Genomic DNA, 16,719 nt, shown 5'->3' with positions numbered 1-16,719 from the left:
AACAGGGCCATTCTGTGGCTTGAAACAACAAGCATGCATTATTTTTCACTTGCCTGTGGATTGACTGGGGGTCAGCTAGTTAAGGCTCAGTTGGCTGGATGGTTCTGGCAAGTCAGTGGGCTGACACGTAAGTCTGGCTCCACCACACATGTCCTTGCTCCTTCTCCATGGGTCACTAGGCTAACCTGAGCACATCCTCATCCTTCTGCTGGCCGAAGAATTGGGTCCATTAATGCCATTAATCTTCCACACTCCATGCTTGTGACTCCAATTATCCAAGTCCTTCCCACATGCAAAATTTATTCATCCCCATCAAAGACACAAAAACAAGACTGAGTTTTGAGTCACTTGCCTAATATATCTGAGGCCCTGGGTTTGATCTCCAGCACCACAAAAACAAACCCCCCAAAATCTCCAACACAACCCATGTCTTTAGACTTGGTCTACTTTTCCAGTTCCATGTCAGATCCAGATGTATTCCTCTTGATCCAGAACCCTGCAGGCAAGTTATTCATCTCTTGTGGCTCCAGCATAGATGGGAAAGACAGGGACAGGATGTCTGCAATAAACATTGCCACTCAGATGGAAAGAAAGGGACGCTCCTGACGTTATGGTCCATAGCCACTCTGAAATCCAGCTGGGAAAAGTTTCCAGTGTCCTCCGCCTTGGAGGGTGTGTGAGGTTCCTTGGTCAGGCCCAAGATCTGCTCCCTGGATCCTGATCCTGCCTCTGAGGTGTCCTGCCTTTTCTGTCACCCTCCTTGCCACTTCTGAAGGCCTTGTAAAATAGAGCCTTTAAGCAATCCTTTCAGACTGCTGCCCACCCAGAGGCCATTTTATATCATGAACATCTCAGTACCTTTTGCCAACAGAGCCCTCTAAAACTGTGAGTTCCCTCCGTCTCTGATTCTGTGCCAAAACAGACCAGTTCCCAACTTTTCTATCTTCTCATACTGTAGCAAACTGGGCAGTTATTTTCTGAGCTCATCTTTTTATAGTACCTGTCAAACACAGCCTTAAAAGTCAACTGATAATTGAATATTCTTGTGCAGATCTCTTTGCACAAGACCAAGAGTTCATTAGACACACTTATTTCCTCAGTTACTATAGACAAGAGTCTTACCAAATGACTCACCACTACATAAGTGGACTGCCAATTTTTTTTGCCTCCAATAACCATTTCTTGCTATTTTTCCTGTATCCTCTAATAGTTTACTTGTTCTTACAACCCACTCCTCAAAATCAATGTTACTATATATTTTACATTGAGTTATGATACCACCCCATTTCTGGGTACTAGTTAGCTATTGCTACATGATAAAACACCCCGAATTTCAGTGGCTTAGAATAACAATTATTTATTATTTCTCACATATCTATGGGTCAACTGGGGGTTGGCTGACCCAGCCTGATCTTGACTGGTCCTGCTGGTCTCAGTTGGGTTAATTTCTGATCTAAGGGATTAGTACCTGGTCTAGGTTGGGCTCAATTGGACTCAGCGTTCTATGTGTCTGTCACTTCCTGCAGGGTCTAGGGGGCTGGCTATCTTGGGTATGTCCACTGTTTTGTCAGCTTTCTCACTGCTACAACTAAAAGACCCAACCACACCAATTGTAGAAGAGAAAAAGTTTATTTGAAGGCTCACAGTTTCAGAGGTCTTAGTCCAGCTCCATTCCTCAGGACTCAAGGTGAGGCAGATATCGTGGTGGAAGGGTGCGGCAGATGGAAGAAGCTCAGATAATGATCAGGAAGCAGAGATAAAGATTCCACTTGCCGGCTCCGGAAGATGGCGGCGAAGGGAGTGCATCACCCCAGTGCGCCGAGTCACTGTGCGGGAGAAAGACGAGGTGAAACAGCTGAAGGCTATCTTGTTGGGAATTTCCAGTGAAATTGAGGTGCTCCAGAATCTAGTGGACGGATTTCCATCACGCGAGGTTCGGCTGCGGGGACTGGGTCGCGGGCAATTTCTCCGCACTGAGGGTCGCAGTGCCTGATCAGCAGACCGCCCCGCAGCTGGGAAGCGGGGAGGTACCGGAGCGGGAGTACAGCGATGTGGATTCTGGGGGCTCCTGCCAGTGGTGCAATGGCCGTGCTTAGTGCTGAGTTCTGGCTTTGAGACAGAGGAGAGAAGTGGTCCAGTTCGATTCTCGACACCGGTCGGACCACGGAGGAGGACAGCAGCCGCCATCTTGGAGAGCTGATGTATTCATCCCTGTTTTCTACTGATCTCCGCTCATTCAGCTACGGAACAGGTGATTTCAGGCTGGTATTTGCCTGCGTCTTGCAGACAGATCGCTCAGGCTCGGGGCTGGAGAACCTGAGGAGAATACTCCTTGGGGCTTGCTCCTGGCAAGGCTTGCACCGGGCTTTGAGCGGCCGGATTCTGGTTCCCTGGGCTGCTTTGGCCCAGGGCTGGGCTGCGTGTTGAGGCCAGCTCCAAGTGGAGCATGCACTGAGCTCGGGGCAGCTGGGCACTGACTCCCGGAACAGTTTTGGCCCAGGGCTGGGGAGCCCATGGGGACTGCATCTTGGAGCCTGCTCCCAGCGGAGCGTGCACCGAGCTGGGAGAGTTTGGAGCGGCCAGGCTCGGGCTCCCGGGGCTGCTTTGGCCTGGGGCTGGGGAACCCGTGGGGGTCGCTCTGTGGAGCCTGCTCCTAGCGGAGCGTGGCCGGGATCAGAGAGGCCGGGTTCTGGCTCCCGAAGCTGCTTTAGCCCAGGGCTGGGGAACCTGCGGGGACTGCTTCTCGGTCCGGGTCCTGCTGGGTGCTGTGGGGGCCTGGGGGGCAGAGTGGAGCTGCCGCCTGCGCCCAGAGCAGGCCAAGTGACCCACTGGCGTGGTATCATGACACCCCAACTGCAGCTGGGACCGAAGAGAGTAGCCGCCCACGCCTAGAACAGGACCAGCGACCTGACGGCGCGGTAGCCAAGTCACCCCATTTGGAGTAGGGACTGTGCAGAGCCGCCGTCTGAGCCTGCAAGGTAGGCAGACCTGCGACCCACTGGCAGGACAGGCCCGGTAGCCTGCCAGCGTGGTGGACAAGTAGCACCGAGGCAGTCACCTCACACTGGTTGGAGTGGGGGTGGAGCAGAGCCGCCGCCCGTGTCCGGAAAAGGCCCAGCGACCTGTTGGAGAGGCAGTCAGATACCCCCACTGGGAGTGGGGGCTGAGCAGAACTGCCGCCCGAGCCCGCAAGGTAGGCAGACCTGCGACCCACCGGTGGAACAGGCCTAGAGGCCGACCAGCGTGGTAGACACATCACACCAATTGGAGTAGGGGCCAAGCAAAGCCGCCGCCCACATCCGGATCAGGACCAACGACCCGAGGGCGTGGTAGTTACATCACCACAATTGGAGTGGGGGCAGAGCAGAGCTGCCACCCGCGCCCGCAGGGTGGGCAGACCTGCGACCAACCAGCGTGGTAGATAGATCACCCTAATTAGAGGAGGAGCACAGCCACTACCCGCCCTACAAGAGAGATATCCCAACTATACAAGAGCAATATAAATAAATAGGGGGAAAATTTCAAAAACACAACAGTTTCACCAAGCAGAAAGAAATGCGAGCAGTATGAAAAGACAAGGAAAGAAAGGACCACAAGCAATGCAGGTCAACTCAACTTTAGAAGAGGTAATAGCTGCAACAGATGGAATGTCAGATAAAGAGTTCAGGATATACATGCTTCAGATGATCTGGAGTCTCAAGGAAGACATGAGACAGCAAAATCAGACAATGAAAGATCACTTTGACAAGGAACTACATAAACAAATCCAGGAAGTAAAAGATCAATTTCACAGGGAGTTAGAAGTAATAAAAAACAAACAAATAGAAATCCTAGAAATGCAGGAAGCAATAAACCAACTTAAAAACTCAATTGAGAATACTACCAGCAGAGTAGATCACTTAGAAGATAGAACATCAGACAATGAAGACAAAGTATTTCAACTTGAAAAGAACATAGACAGCTCAGCAAGACTGCTAAGAAACCATGAGCAGAACATCCAAGAAATATGGGATAACATTAAAAGACCAAACTTAAGAGTCATTGGGATACAGGAAGGCACAGAGCTCCAAACCAAAGGAATAAACAATCTATTCAATGAAATAATACGAGAAAACTTCCCAGACTTGAAGAATGAAACAGAATCCCAAATCCTAGAAGCCTACAGGATGCCGAATGTGCAAAATCATAAGAGATCCACACCTAGACACATTATAATGAAGATGTCCAACATACAGAATAAGGAGAGAATTTTAAAAGCTACAAGAGAAAGGAAGCAGATTACATTTAGGGGTAAACCAATCAGGATAAAAGCTGATCTATCAACACAGACTCTGAAAGCTAGAAGATCCTGGAATAACATATTTCAAACACTGAAAGAAAATGTGTTCCAACCAAGAATCGTGTATCCGGCGAAATTAAGCTTCAGGATGGAAGATGAAATTAAAACCTTCCACGATAAACAAAAGTTAAAAGAATTCGCAGCTAGAAAACCATCTCTTCAAAAAATCCTTGGCAAAACATTACAGGAAGAGGAAATGGAAAATAACATTGAAAACCAACAGTGAGAGGTAGGACAGTAAAGGGGGGAAAGTAATCAAAGAGGAAAACAAATCAGGTTTAGTAACATTAATAAACAAATATGGCTGGAAGAACAAACCATATCTCAATAATAACCCTAAATGTTAATGGCTTAAACTCTCCAATTAAGAGACACAGGCTAGTAGAATGGATCACAAAACAAGACCCAACAATATGCTGCCTACAGGAGACGCATTTGATAGGAAAAGATATACATAGACTGAAGGTGAAAGGTTGGGAAAAATCATACCACTCATATGGACTTTGGAAACAAGCAGGAGTGTCCATACTCATATCAAATAAAATATATTTCAAGCCAAAGTTAATCAAAAGGGATAAAGAGGGACATTGCATACTGCTCAAGGGAACCATACACCAACAAGACATAACAATCATAAATACATATGCCCCAAACAATGGTGCAGCTATGTTCATCAAGCAAACTCTTCTCAAGTTCAAGAGTCTAATAGACCACCATACAATAATCATGGGAGACTTCAACACACCTCTCTCACCACTGGACAGATCTTCCAAACAAAAGTTAAATAAGGAAACTATAGAACTCAATAACAAAATAACAACCTAGACTTAATTGACATATATAGAATATACCACCCAACATCAAGTAGTTACACTTTTTTCTCAGCAGCACATGGATCCTTCTCAAAAATAGATCATATATTATGTCACAGGGCAACTCTTAGACAATATAAAGGAGTAGAGATAATACCATGCATCTTATCTGATCATAATGGAATGAAACTGAAAATCAACGATAAAAGAAGGAAGGAAAGACAGAATCTCAGCGTGCCCCTTCCTCACTGCCTTCCAAATCCCGCTGCAGCCATTGCCGCAGCCACGATGCCGAAACGAAAGAAGCAGAATCAGCAACAGCAGCAGCCACCATTGCCCGAGCGGGAAGAGACTGGAGATGAGGAAGATGAGAGTCCCATAGGACCACCCAGCCTTCTGGGCCCTCCTCCCATGGCCAATGGAAAGCCTCATGACCCCAAGTCAGCTCTTCACAGAGGTCCTCCAGGATCAAGGGGACTGATGATTCCACCACTGCTGAGTCTCCCACCTCCTCCCCGGGGCAGAGGCCCAATCCGGGGAGGCCTCGGCCCCAGGTCTGGCCCATATGGTCGTGGTTGGTGGGGGGTCAGTGCTGAACCCCCTTTTCTGGGGCCAGGCCATGGGGGTCCCTCCAGGGAAAGCTTTCACAAAGAGCAGAGAAACCCTTGAAGGCTCAAAAGCTGGTCTCTTATCAAGAATACCTGCCCGCCTAAGGATGGCCCCCAGGTTATGGAAGACAAATCTGACCGCCCCGTCTGTCGACACTTTTCGAAAAAGGGCCACTGTAGATATGAAGACCTCTGTGCCTTCTACCACCCAGGCGTCAATGGACCTCCTCTGTGAGACTGTGCCTTCCCATCCAGGCTGGAAGGAGCCCTCTGTGACCCAGCGGCCATGTATTTCCCTGTGGCCCTGTGATGGCTACTGTGAGGCTCTTCCACCCAACACCCTCGGTCAATGACACGTCCACCCCCATCCACCACCTCCCTGGTTTGGGGTCCAGAGTTGTGTTTCATCACTGGTGCGCAGTGCGCTCTGTATTCTGATCCAGCCTCCAGAGACATGCCTTCGGGACCCCTTGCTCCCTTCAACTGCCTCCTGGATCTTCTTCCCTTTCGCCAAATGACTGCTGAACAGGAAACCTCTTTGGTGCTGTTTCTTGTGCATCTGTCCACCTGTCCCCAGTACTGCCCTCAATTCCTGAGAGCCCTGGAGCGGTTTCCTACCCACTTTAGCTGCTTATTTTAAGTCCTTTTTATGTGACATCCCAGTGTTTTCAGCTGCTTGGGAAACTCGCCAGGTTTTCTGACCTGGGGTCAAGTTTGGGTGACTGGTACAGAGTTGCTCCCTGAAAGGCAACTGCCCCTGCTTTTGGATTTCGTAGTTTCTCTGTCAGTAGCATGATCCCCACCGCTATGGTCTGTGATCACTGTGCTTTGTGAAACTGTGCATCCCCTCGTAGCCTCTCTCAGTGTCCGTGGCATTTTTGTGATTTCCCAACACTAGAATAAGTTTTTCTGCCAAAATGAGTGAGGCTCTTGGTGCCCTCTAGACTTTCCCCATATCCCAACTTGGGAGAATCGTGAAACTCCACAAGACTGCCTCCCTGGTCCTCCCTGTACTTCTCCTGGTGTTGATTATTCACAGGCCAATGATGTCTTGTAAAGCCTCAGATGGGCCTCCCTACCCAGCTCCTTTTCAGCCTGTTTTAGTTAGACTATGTCATTGTGAAGCCACCAGCCCTTTCCATTTGAATTCTGTGAATCTCCACCTGGCCTATCTATGGGTGGAACCTGGACAGTACTGTTGCTCTCTTCTGACACTCTTCCCTCACATCCCTGGCACTGGTTGTTTTCTGTGAAAACAGCAGTGAACAGGTTCAGTTTTGAGCTGGCCCTGAGGAAATGGGTCAGGAGTTGTGTGGGCAAGAGGGAGGGATGAGAGCGTTGGAGAACTGAGAATGAATTTTTTTTTCTTTTTAACATTTTTTTATATTAGTAATAAATGCAGTGGAAACCAGCAAAAAAAAAAAAAAAAAAAAAAAAGAAGGAAGGAAAAATCATGCATCACTTGGAGAATGAACAATAGGTTACTGAATGATCAATGGGTTTTAGAAGACATCAAGGAGGAAATTAAAAACTTCTTAGAGTTAAATGAAAACACAGACACAACATATCGGAATCTATGGGACACATTGAAAGCAGTTCTAAGAGGAAAATTCATTGCTTGGAGCTCATTCCTTAAAAAAAGAAAAAACCAACAAATAAATGATCTCATACTTCATCTCAAAATCCTAGAAAAAGAAGAGCAAAACAACAGCAAAAGAAGTAGAAGGCAAGAAATAATTAAAATCAGAGCTGAAATTAATGAAATCGAAACAAAAGAAACAATTGAAAAAATTGACAAAACTAAAAGTTGGTTCTTTGAAAAAATAAATAAAATCGACAGACCCTTAGCCATGCTAATGAAGAGAAGAAGAGAGAGAACCCAAATTACTAGCACACGGGATGAAAAAGGCAATATCACAACAGACACTTCAGAAATACAGAAGATAATCAGAAATTATTTTGAATCCTTATACTCCAATAAAATAGAAGATAGTGAAGGCATAGATAAATTTCTTAAGTCATATGATCTGCCCAGATTGAGTCAGGAGGATGTAGACAACCTAAACAGACCAATAACAATAGAGGAAATAGAAGAAACCATCAAAAGACTACCAACTAAGAAAAGCCCAGGACCAGGTGGGTATACAGCAGAGTTTTACAAAACCTTTAAAGAGGAACTAACACCAATACTTTTCAAGCTATTTCAGGAAATAGAAAAAGAGGGAGAACTTCCAAATTCATTCTATGAGGCCAACATCACCCTGATGCCTAAACCAGACAAAGACACTTCAAAGAAAGAAAACTACAGACCAATATCTCTAATGAACCTAGATGCAAAAATCCTCAATAAAATTCTGGCGAATCGGATTCAAAAACACATCAAAAAAATAATACACCATGATCAAGTAGGATTCATCCCTGGGATGCAAGGCTGGTTCAATATATGGAAATCAATAAATGTTATTCACCACATCAATAGACTTAAAGATAAGAACCATATGATCATCTCGATAGACGCAGAGAAAGCATTCAACAAAGTACAGCATCCCTTTACGTTCAAAACATTAGAAAAACTAGGGATAACAGGATCATACCTCAACATTGTAAAAGCAATCTATGATAAGCCACAGGCCAGCATCATTCTGAATGGAGAAAAATTGAAGGCATTCCCTCTAAGATCTGGTACAAGACAGGGATGCCCTCTCTCACCTTCTGTTCAACATAGTCCTCGAAACACTGGCCAGAGCAATTAGACGAAAGAAATTAAAGGCATAAAAATAGGAAAAGAAGAACTTAAATTATCACTATTTGCAGATGACATGATTCTATACCTAACAGACCCAAAAGGGTCTACAAAGAAACTATTAGAGCTAATAAATGAATTCAGCAAAGTGGCAGGATATAAAATCAACACACATAAATCAAATGCATTCCTGTATATCAGCGACAAATCCTCTGAAACGGAAATGAGTACAACTACTCCATTCACAATATCCCCCCAAAAAATAAAATACTTGGGAATCAACCTAACAAAAGAGGTGAAAGACTTATACAATGAAAACTACAGAACCCTAAAGAGAGATATAGAAGAAGACCTCAGAAGATGGAAAAATATACCCTGTTCATGGATAGGCAGAACTAACATCATCAAAATGGCGATATTACCAAAAGTTCTCTATAAGTTCAATGCTATGCCAATCAAAATACCAACAGCATTTCTTGTAGAAATAGATAAAACAATCATGAAATTCATATGGAATAATAAAAGACCCAGAATAGCAAAAACAATGCTAAGCAGGAAGTGTGAATCAGGCGGTATAGCGATACCAGACTTCAAACTATACTACAGAGCAATAGTAACAAAAACAGCATGGTACTGGTACCAAAACAGGCGAGTGGACCAATGGTACAGAATAGAGGACACAGAGACCAATCCACAAAACTACAACTATCTTATATTTGATAAAGGGGCTAAAAGCATGCAATGGAGGAAGGATAGCATCTTCAACAAATGGTGCTGGGAAAACTGGAAATCCATTTGCATCAAAATGAAACTGAATCCCTTTCTCTCGCCATGCACAAAAGTTAACTCAAAATGGATCAAGGAGCTTGATATTAAATCAGAGACACGGCATCTGATAGAAGAAAAAGTTGGCTATGATCTACATACTGTGGGGTCGGGCTCCAAATTCCTCAATAGGACACCCATAGCGCAAGAGTTAACAACTAGAATCAACAAATGGGACTTACTCAAACTAAAAAGCTTTTTCTCAGCAAAAGAAACAATAAGAGAGATAAACAGGGAGCCTACATCCTGGGAACAGATCTTTACTCCACACACTTCAGATAGAGCCCTAATATCCAGAGTATACAAAGAACTCAAAAAATTAGACAATAAGATAACAAATAACCCAATCAACAAATGGGCCAAGGACCTGAACAGACACTTCTCAGAGGAGGACATACAATCAATCAATAAGTACATGGAAAAATGCTCACCATCGCTAGCAGTCAGAGAAATGCAAATCAAAACCACCCTAAGATACCATCTCACTCCAGTAAGATTGGCAGCCATTATGAAGTCCAACAACAAGTGCTGGAGAGGATTTGGGGAAAAAGGGTACACTTGTTCATTGTTGGTGGGACTGCAAATTGGTGCAGCCAATTTGGAAAGCAGTATGGAGATTTCTTGGAAAGCTGGGAATGGAACCACCATTTGACCCAGCTATTCCCCTTCTCGGTCTATTCCCTAAAGACCTAATAAGAGCATGCTACAGGGACACTGCTACATCAATGTTCATAGCAGCACAATTCACGATAGCAAGATTGTGGAACCAACCTAGATGCCCTTCAATAGATGTTGGATTAAAAAAATGTGGCATTTATACACAATGGAGTATTACTCTGCTTTAAAAAATGACAAAATCATAGAATTTGGAGGGAAATGGATGGCATTAGAGCAGATTATGCTAAGTGAAGCTAGCCAGTCCTTAAAAAACAAATGCCAAATGACTTCTTTGATATAAGGGGAGTAACCAAGGACAGGGTAGGGACGAAGAGCTTGAGAAGAAGATTAACATTAAACAGGGATGAGAGGTGGGAGGGAAAGGGAGTGAGAAGGGAAATCGCATGGAAATGGAAGGTGATCCTCAGGGTTATACAAAATTACATATAAGAGGAAATGAGGGGTAAGAGAAGAATAATACAAGTGGAAGAATTGATTTACAGTAGAGGGGGTAGAGAGAGAAAAGGGGAGGGGAGGGGAGGGGAGGGGAAGGGGGATAGTAGAGAATACGATAGACAGCAGAATACATCAGTCACTAGAATGGCAATATGTAAATCAATGGAAGTGTAACTGATGTGATACAGCAATCTGTATACGGGGTAAAAATGGGAGTTCATAACCCACTTGAATCAAACTGTGAAATATGATATATTAAGAACTATGTAATGTTTTGAATGACCAACAATAATAAAAAAGAAAAAATGCATGAATAAATAAAAAGAAAAGATTCCACTTTCCAGATACAAATATGTACCCCAAAGCCACACCCCAATGCCCCACCTCCTCCAGTTCCCATCTAGTTAATCTCATCAGAGATTAATCCGCTGATTAGGTTAAGGCTATAACCCAATCATTTGTCTTCCAAACCTTCTTGCAGTGTCTCACCTGTGAGCTTTTGGAGGACACAACACCTAAACCATAACATCCACTTGAAGGTCATAGTGGTGGCATAAGAGAACAAATTCAACCCTGCAAGCCCTTTTAAAGTCTTTGCTTGAACAAAATCTGCTATCATCTCAGGAGCAAATCACACGGTACCTCCCACACACAAAGCTACTGGGCAGAGAACGGGGGCCATTCCTGCAAGCTGCCACTGCGGACACTGTGGACACTTGCCCACTTCTTGGCGTCTGCTCTCTTCCTCTTCCTGGGACATTAGCCTTGTCATTGTCCAACAAGGTAATGCCCTCATTTTCCAAGGAGAAACCCGAGGCTCAGAGAGGCGAGGTCACTTCTTCAAAGTCACAACAGCTGATGAGAGACAGAGCCTATATTTGAATCTAGGCCTGTTTGGCTCCATGATTGGGAATGCTCCAGCACAGCAGAGTTGGCTGCCCTTGATCTGCAGGCTCCACAGCCACAGAGTCTAACCACGGATGGAAAATACTGTAGGGGAAAAACTTCATCTGTACTGAATACATACAGACTTGGAGTCCTTATTCCCTAAACCCTAAGCTGTAACAATCATTCACATAGATTTACATTGCATCAGTACGGTAAGTCACCTGGAGATGCTAAAGTATGCAGGAGGATTACGTAAATTATGTGCAAACACTATGCCATTGGACAGAAGGGACTCCATCCAGCCGCCACAGATTTGGTATCTGTGTGGGGTGGGGTTCCAGGAGTCAGTCCCCACCAAGCTGTGACTTTATATAAAATGACAAACAGATAATTTCTGTGGTGGTGTCCCTGGGGCTGTGGAGTCTGGCTCACAAGCAGGGGAAAGACCGTTTATCAGGAGGAAACCTGGAGCTCACGGAGGCAGAGGAAAAGCTGCAGAAGCAAGGAATTTAGTCAGAACTGGGTTTTTCGGGGGGCACCACGGTGAGGGTGATTCAAAGCCTCATTGTCACTCAACCTAAGGTTCGAGCATCCGGAGAGTCTGATGGGCCCAGCGTGGGCATTGTGCAGGGCGGGCGTTGTCCACTGGGCAGGGCGTGGTGATTGACAGGTCAACCCAGACCTCAGGGCTGCAGGAGGGAGCGCCTTGTCTAAGAACTGCTGAGTGACTTTGGCAGAGAAAGGGGATGGGAGGAGGTAACCGGCTCAGAAAAGCTCTTTTCCTTCCAGGAGGCTGAGGTGGGGTGGTGGGGCGGGAGCGATGGACTCGGTTTCCGCTTGTTCCCACAGGCAAGCAAGGTATTAGCCTTTCCGTGCCTCAGTGTCCCCATTGATAAAGTCTCGTCGTGCAGTGACATGTCCGCCTCACTGGGTGACTGCGCAGCGGGGATGGACACCCGGAGGGAAGGATCATCACAGCGCTAGGTGATGAGCTTTCTGTTCAGATCGCTGTGTCAAGAGATTGGGACAGAGCTCCAGATAAACCCACTCCCTAGGGACACAGCACAGCTGCCAAGGGGGACCCTGATGGCTGAGGCAGCTGAGTCCCATGCTGGCTGTGTCCCTCCTGGCCTAGAGAGGCAGGGCCTGCCAGGCCAACCTGCTCCTGGGCTGGAAACTTAGGGAGTGAGGGGCTGCCCGGGGCCCTCATCCTAGGCTCCCCTAGAGGACAGAACTGTCACGGTTCTGTGCCTCATATTTGTTGGCAATGCAGTGGGGACTTTCTGGGTTCTGGGCCCTTATTTCCATGGCCCCCTAAGCTGGGGAGGTGAGCAGGCAGTGGGTAGGAGATGCGTGTGGCACTAGACTTGAAGGGCTCCACCACTGCCCAGGCTCCTGGCACGGGGCCAGCTGCCCAAGACCTAGGTGTTCTCTTCTCTCCTGAAGGGCCGGCAGTAGGGCTCATCCAGGTGCCATCGCCACTCCCTGACAGCGCCACTCAAAGCTCAGCCCCAGGGTTGGGGCCAGCTTTTCTCATCTCTGATCCCAAGGTCCTGTTTGTCTGCAGTGATGACCAGGAGACTTAAGGGCCACCCTCTGGCTTTGCTTTTCTGCTTCAGCAAGCAAGAGGTTAAAGTCAGATCAACCAAAGCTCTGGGCACCCAGCGCCATGTGGGTGAACCCCGCTGAATGACAACCCAGGGTTACCCACCAGGAAAGGATGGGAGGAGCTGGCCTTCAAGCCCTCCCCTGGAGCCTCTGTGAGTACAAGTAGGCAGCCACCAGCAGGAAGGGCACAGCAAGGTCAGAGTGGTCCGGAGAGGCAGGAAGCACAGGTGAATGTGCCTCCAGCCTGGCTGTTCTCTCTTAATCTCCCCATCTGGAGGAAGGAAATCGGGTTAGCCTGACAGGCTCCTTTTTTTTTTTTTAACAAAGCTGCTTGTTTTTTATAAGATTTGTTCTGTTGCCCTGGGTGACCCCAGACTGCAATAAAATTACAAGATGGTGGAATGGGAAAGGATCCCAGATCTCACCCAATTCCATACTCTTGATTTCTTCGTCTTTAAAAGAGGGGGATAAAAAGTCCATCATCCGGGTTCAGATCCTGGCTCTACCACCCAATGGCTTCACTGTGTCTCAGTTTCCCTCTATCAAAAGGAAACATCAATATTCCTTATTGAGGTAAAGTAACGGTGCCAGTAAACTTAGGTAGGATTGTTGAGAGTCTCAAATGAATTTGCACAGGGGGGTGCACAGAGCAAGACCCTGCACATCACCGGGGCTCCCAAATGCCAGCCAGGACTGGCTTCTCTGCCTGAGGCTCAGGGTTCCTGGGGAGAGCCAGGAAAGGTGCCAACAGAGTCAGGAAGGAGAATCCTGAGGCTCTGCCCCAGGCCAGGAGCTGTGCCAGGCTCTTGTTCCCTGCACCCAGTTCCCTGCCCAAGTACTTTGACCCCTGAGTTGTTTCCAAGCAGCTCCAAAGGGCCCTGTCCTCACTCCCACCCGCAGACTGCCAGCCCCGTTTCCCAGATGATCGGTTCCCTTCCCTCACCACCTCCTTCTCCAGGACAGAAGCTCCCCTCACCCAAGTGCCCCTTCCCCAGCTGCTCTTTGAAAACCTGACCCCTCAGGATATGCTGGGCACTGAGGGACGTGAGCACTGGGGATCTGCACTCAGGACCTGAGGACGCCCTTTCCTGCCTTGCTGGAAACGGCTTGAGAGCATTTTTCAAGGTGTTTTTTTCAAGACTTGAGATGTGTCTGCCTGAAGTTGAGAGCTGAGCAAAGACAGGGGTAACCCTTAAGAACAGTCTCCAGGCAGGAGCTGGGGGAATTAGCCCTACAAGCATCCAGTAGCCATAAAATGCTATGGTTTTGTTATGTCTGTGTCAGCCTCATGAACCTGGGAGGAGAGAACTCACAGCTTTCTGGAGGAAGAAATTCAGAGAGATCCATGTTTCCATCAGCTTCGTTTGTAAACTGCTGAGCTGAGAGATGCGGATGCTTCCCTTGTCGTGGGGCTGCTGTGACACCGTGTCCTGACTTGTACACAGCCACACGTGGCAAAGTGAGCTTCCCAGCAGCTGCGGAATGCATCTATGATGGTGCTGCCCCGGGTCATCATGAGCTGAAACAGCCGTGTGGCCTGGTGACACCGCAGCAGCAGGGACATCGTCACAGGCTCACGTGTTTGTCTGTCTGTTGGGGTGGTGCAGGGAGGGGGTTGAATCCAGAGGCACTCAGCCACTGAGCCACATCCCCAGTCCTTATTTTTTATTTTAACATAGGGCCTCACGAAGTTGCTTGGGGTCTCGATAAATTGCAGAGGCTGGCTTTGAACTTGTGATCCTCCTGCCTCAGCTGCTGGGATTACAGGCCTGTGCCCCCGCGCCCTGCTGCTCTCGTGTTCAAGGTGACGCTGGTACCAACCAGCGAGCTGTGCTACCGACGTATGTGATTAGGTGCAACACGATGCATAATGCTGGGTGGCGAGGGAAGCCTCTGGGCTGTTGGTTTATGCACTTACTCCACCACGCTTTTTATCATTTTAGAGAGTTCTCCTTCTACTTATTTAAAAAAAAAAAAATGCTTACCGTGAAGCAGCGTGCCGGTGACAGCCTGGGACGTCCAGTGTTCACAACATCCACAGTCGCACCGTTTTCTCTTGGGCTTGATTCAGTCTCATCTTGTTTTGTTCACATGGCCCTGGAAGCAGGCTGTACTGTACTATGTGTAGAATAGAGTACGTGATTCTACACACACACACACACACACACACACACACACACACACTGCAGCCTGGGTGTGTCGTCGGCTATACTGTCTAGGTTATTGTGAGTCCACTCCATATTGTCCACACAGTGACAAAATCACCTAGAATCAAATTTCTCAGAACGTGTCCCATTGTTGAGCCACACGTGGCTGTATTGGATGAAGCAGGAGAAATTTAAAACAACTGGCCTATTGCCATAGTCTGGGTCTAGAATGTCCCCAAAGGCCCACGTGAAGGCTCCTTTGCCAGCTGCGGTGCTACTCGAGGATGGTGAAACCTTAAGGTGGGGGATGGGGGGTAACAAAAGGAACTTAGGTCTTTGGGAACGTGACCTTGAAGGAGATGTTGGGGTCCCGGCCCCTTCCTACTTTTTTCTTTTGCTTCCTGAGTCTCATAAGGGGAACAGTTTTCAGAGAGCACTCCCACCAGGATGTTCTGCCTCACCACAGACCCCAGAGCAATGGGCTAACCCACCATGGGCTGAAACCTCCAGAACTGTGACCGAAAATAAAGTGTCCCTCTTTTCCGGTTGGTTATCTCAGGTATTTTGTCATAGTATCAAAAGCCGCCTAGCAGGGGAAAGACTAAGGAAAGTCGAGTTGTTCTGGGCTGTCTAGCCTCGGTCTCCTTTCCAACGACATCCAGTTTCCTTTTGAGGGTTCCTTCTCCCTGCGTCTCAGTGCAGGAAGGGCCCAGGTGCAGCCCTCCTCCACAGAGCATGTGGGACAAAGGCTCCTCATCCCGGGCCTGTGGCCTCAGCTCAGTCAGGGACCATCTTCGCTGCCACAGGGAAGTCACCACCAGCAGCTGGTCACTGGATAGCAGAGTGAGCAGGAGGTGGCTCCATGCCCCAGAGGTAACCTTGACATGTCCCTCCATTTCTCTGGGCTCCATGTTTTTCATCTTGAAAAAAAGCCAAATGTTCCAACCATGGTTCTGAGTAAGAGAAGTGGACACAAAAAGCCCAGATTACAGGAGCCCGTTATATACAGTTCAGAAACAGTAACTTCGTGACTTAGGAATACATACATAGTGACAAACTTTTTTTGGGGGGTGGTGGTAAGGAAATGGCACTGGGCTGGTGTCACTGGTCTGTGATCCCAGCTGCTCAGAAGGCTGAAGCCGGAGAATCACAGATCGTGAGTCCAGCCTGGCAACATAGCCATACCTCATCTCTTAAAAAATAATAAAATGATGAGGCAGCCCGGGCACAGCGGTGCACATCGGTGAACATCGGTGATCCCAGCGGCTCGGGAGGCTGAGACAGGAGGATCGAGAGTTCAAAGGCAGCCTCAGCAATTTAGCAAGGCTCTAAGGAGCTTAGTAAGACCCTGTTTCTAATAAAATACAAAATAGAGCTGGGATGTGGCTCAGGGGTTCAATCCCGACTACCCCCTCAAAACAAAAACAAATATGAGGCAAGAGGATTGCAAACTGGAGGCCAATCTCAGCAACTTAGCTAGACCCCAAGCCACTGAGTGAGAACCTGACTCAAAATAAAAAACATTAAAACAGGGCTGGGATGTAGCTCAGTGGTAGAACGACTCTGGGTGTTCAATCCCTACAACAAAATAATAATAATAATAATAATAATAATAATAATAATAATATTGTTTTAC

The 16,719-nt window shown here is 47.2% G+C and overlaps 1 pseudogene across 1 annotated transcript; it reads left to right on the top strand.

Moving 5' to 3' along the window:
* Positions 1-5,439: 5,439 nt before the first annotated feature.
* On the top strand, positions 5,440-7,122 carry LOC308647280 (proline-rich protein 3-like; annotated as a pseudogene). The gene has a single exon. The product of its transcript is annotated as a proline-rich protein 3-like (transcript).
* Positions 7,123-16,719: the final 9,597 nt, after the last annotated feature.

This window comes from Spermophilus citellus (genome assembly GCF_964194105.1).
Source record: "Spermophilus citellus genome assembly, chromosome: 4".
In the NCBI taxonomy this organism is placed as follows: domain Eukaryota; kingdom Metazoa; phylum Chordata; class Mammalia; order Rodentia; family Sciuridae; genus Spermophilus; species Spermophilus citellus.
The sequence above is the reverse complement of the archived record's forward strand: the minus strand, read 5'-3'. Positions and strand labels throughout refer to the sequence as shown.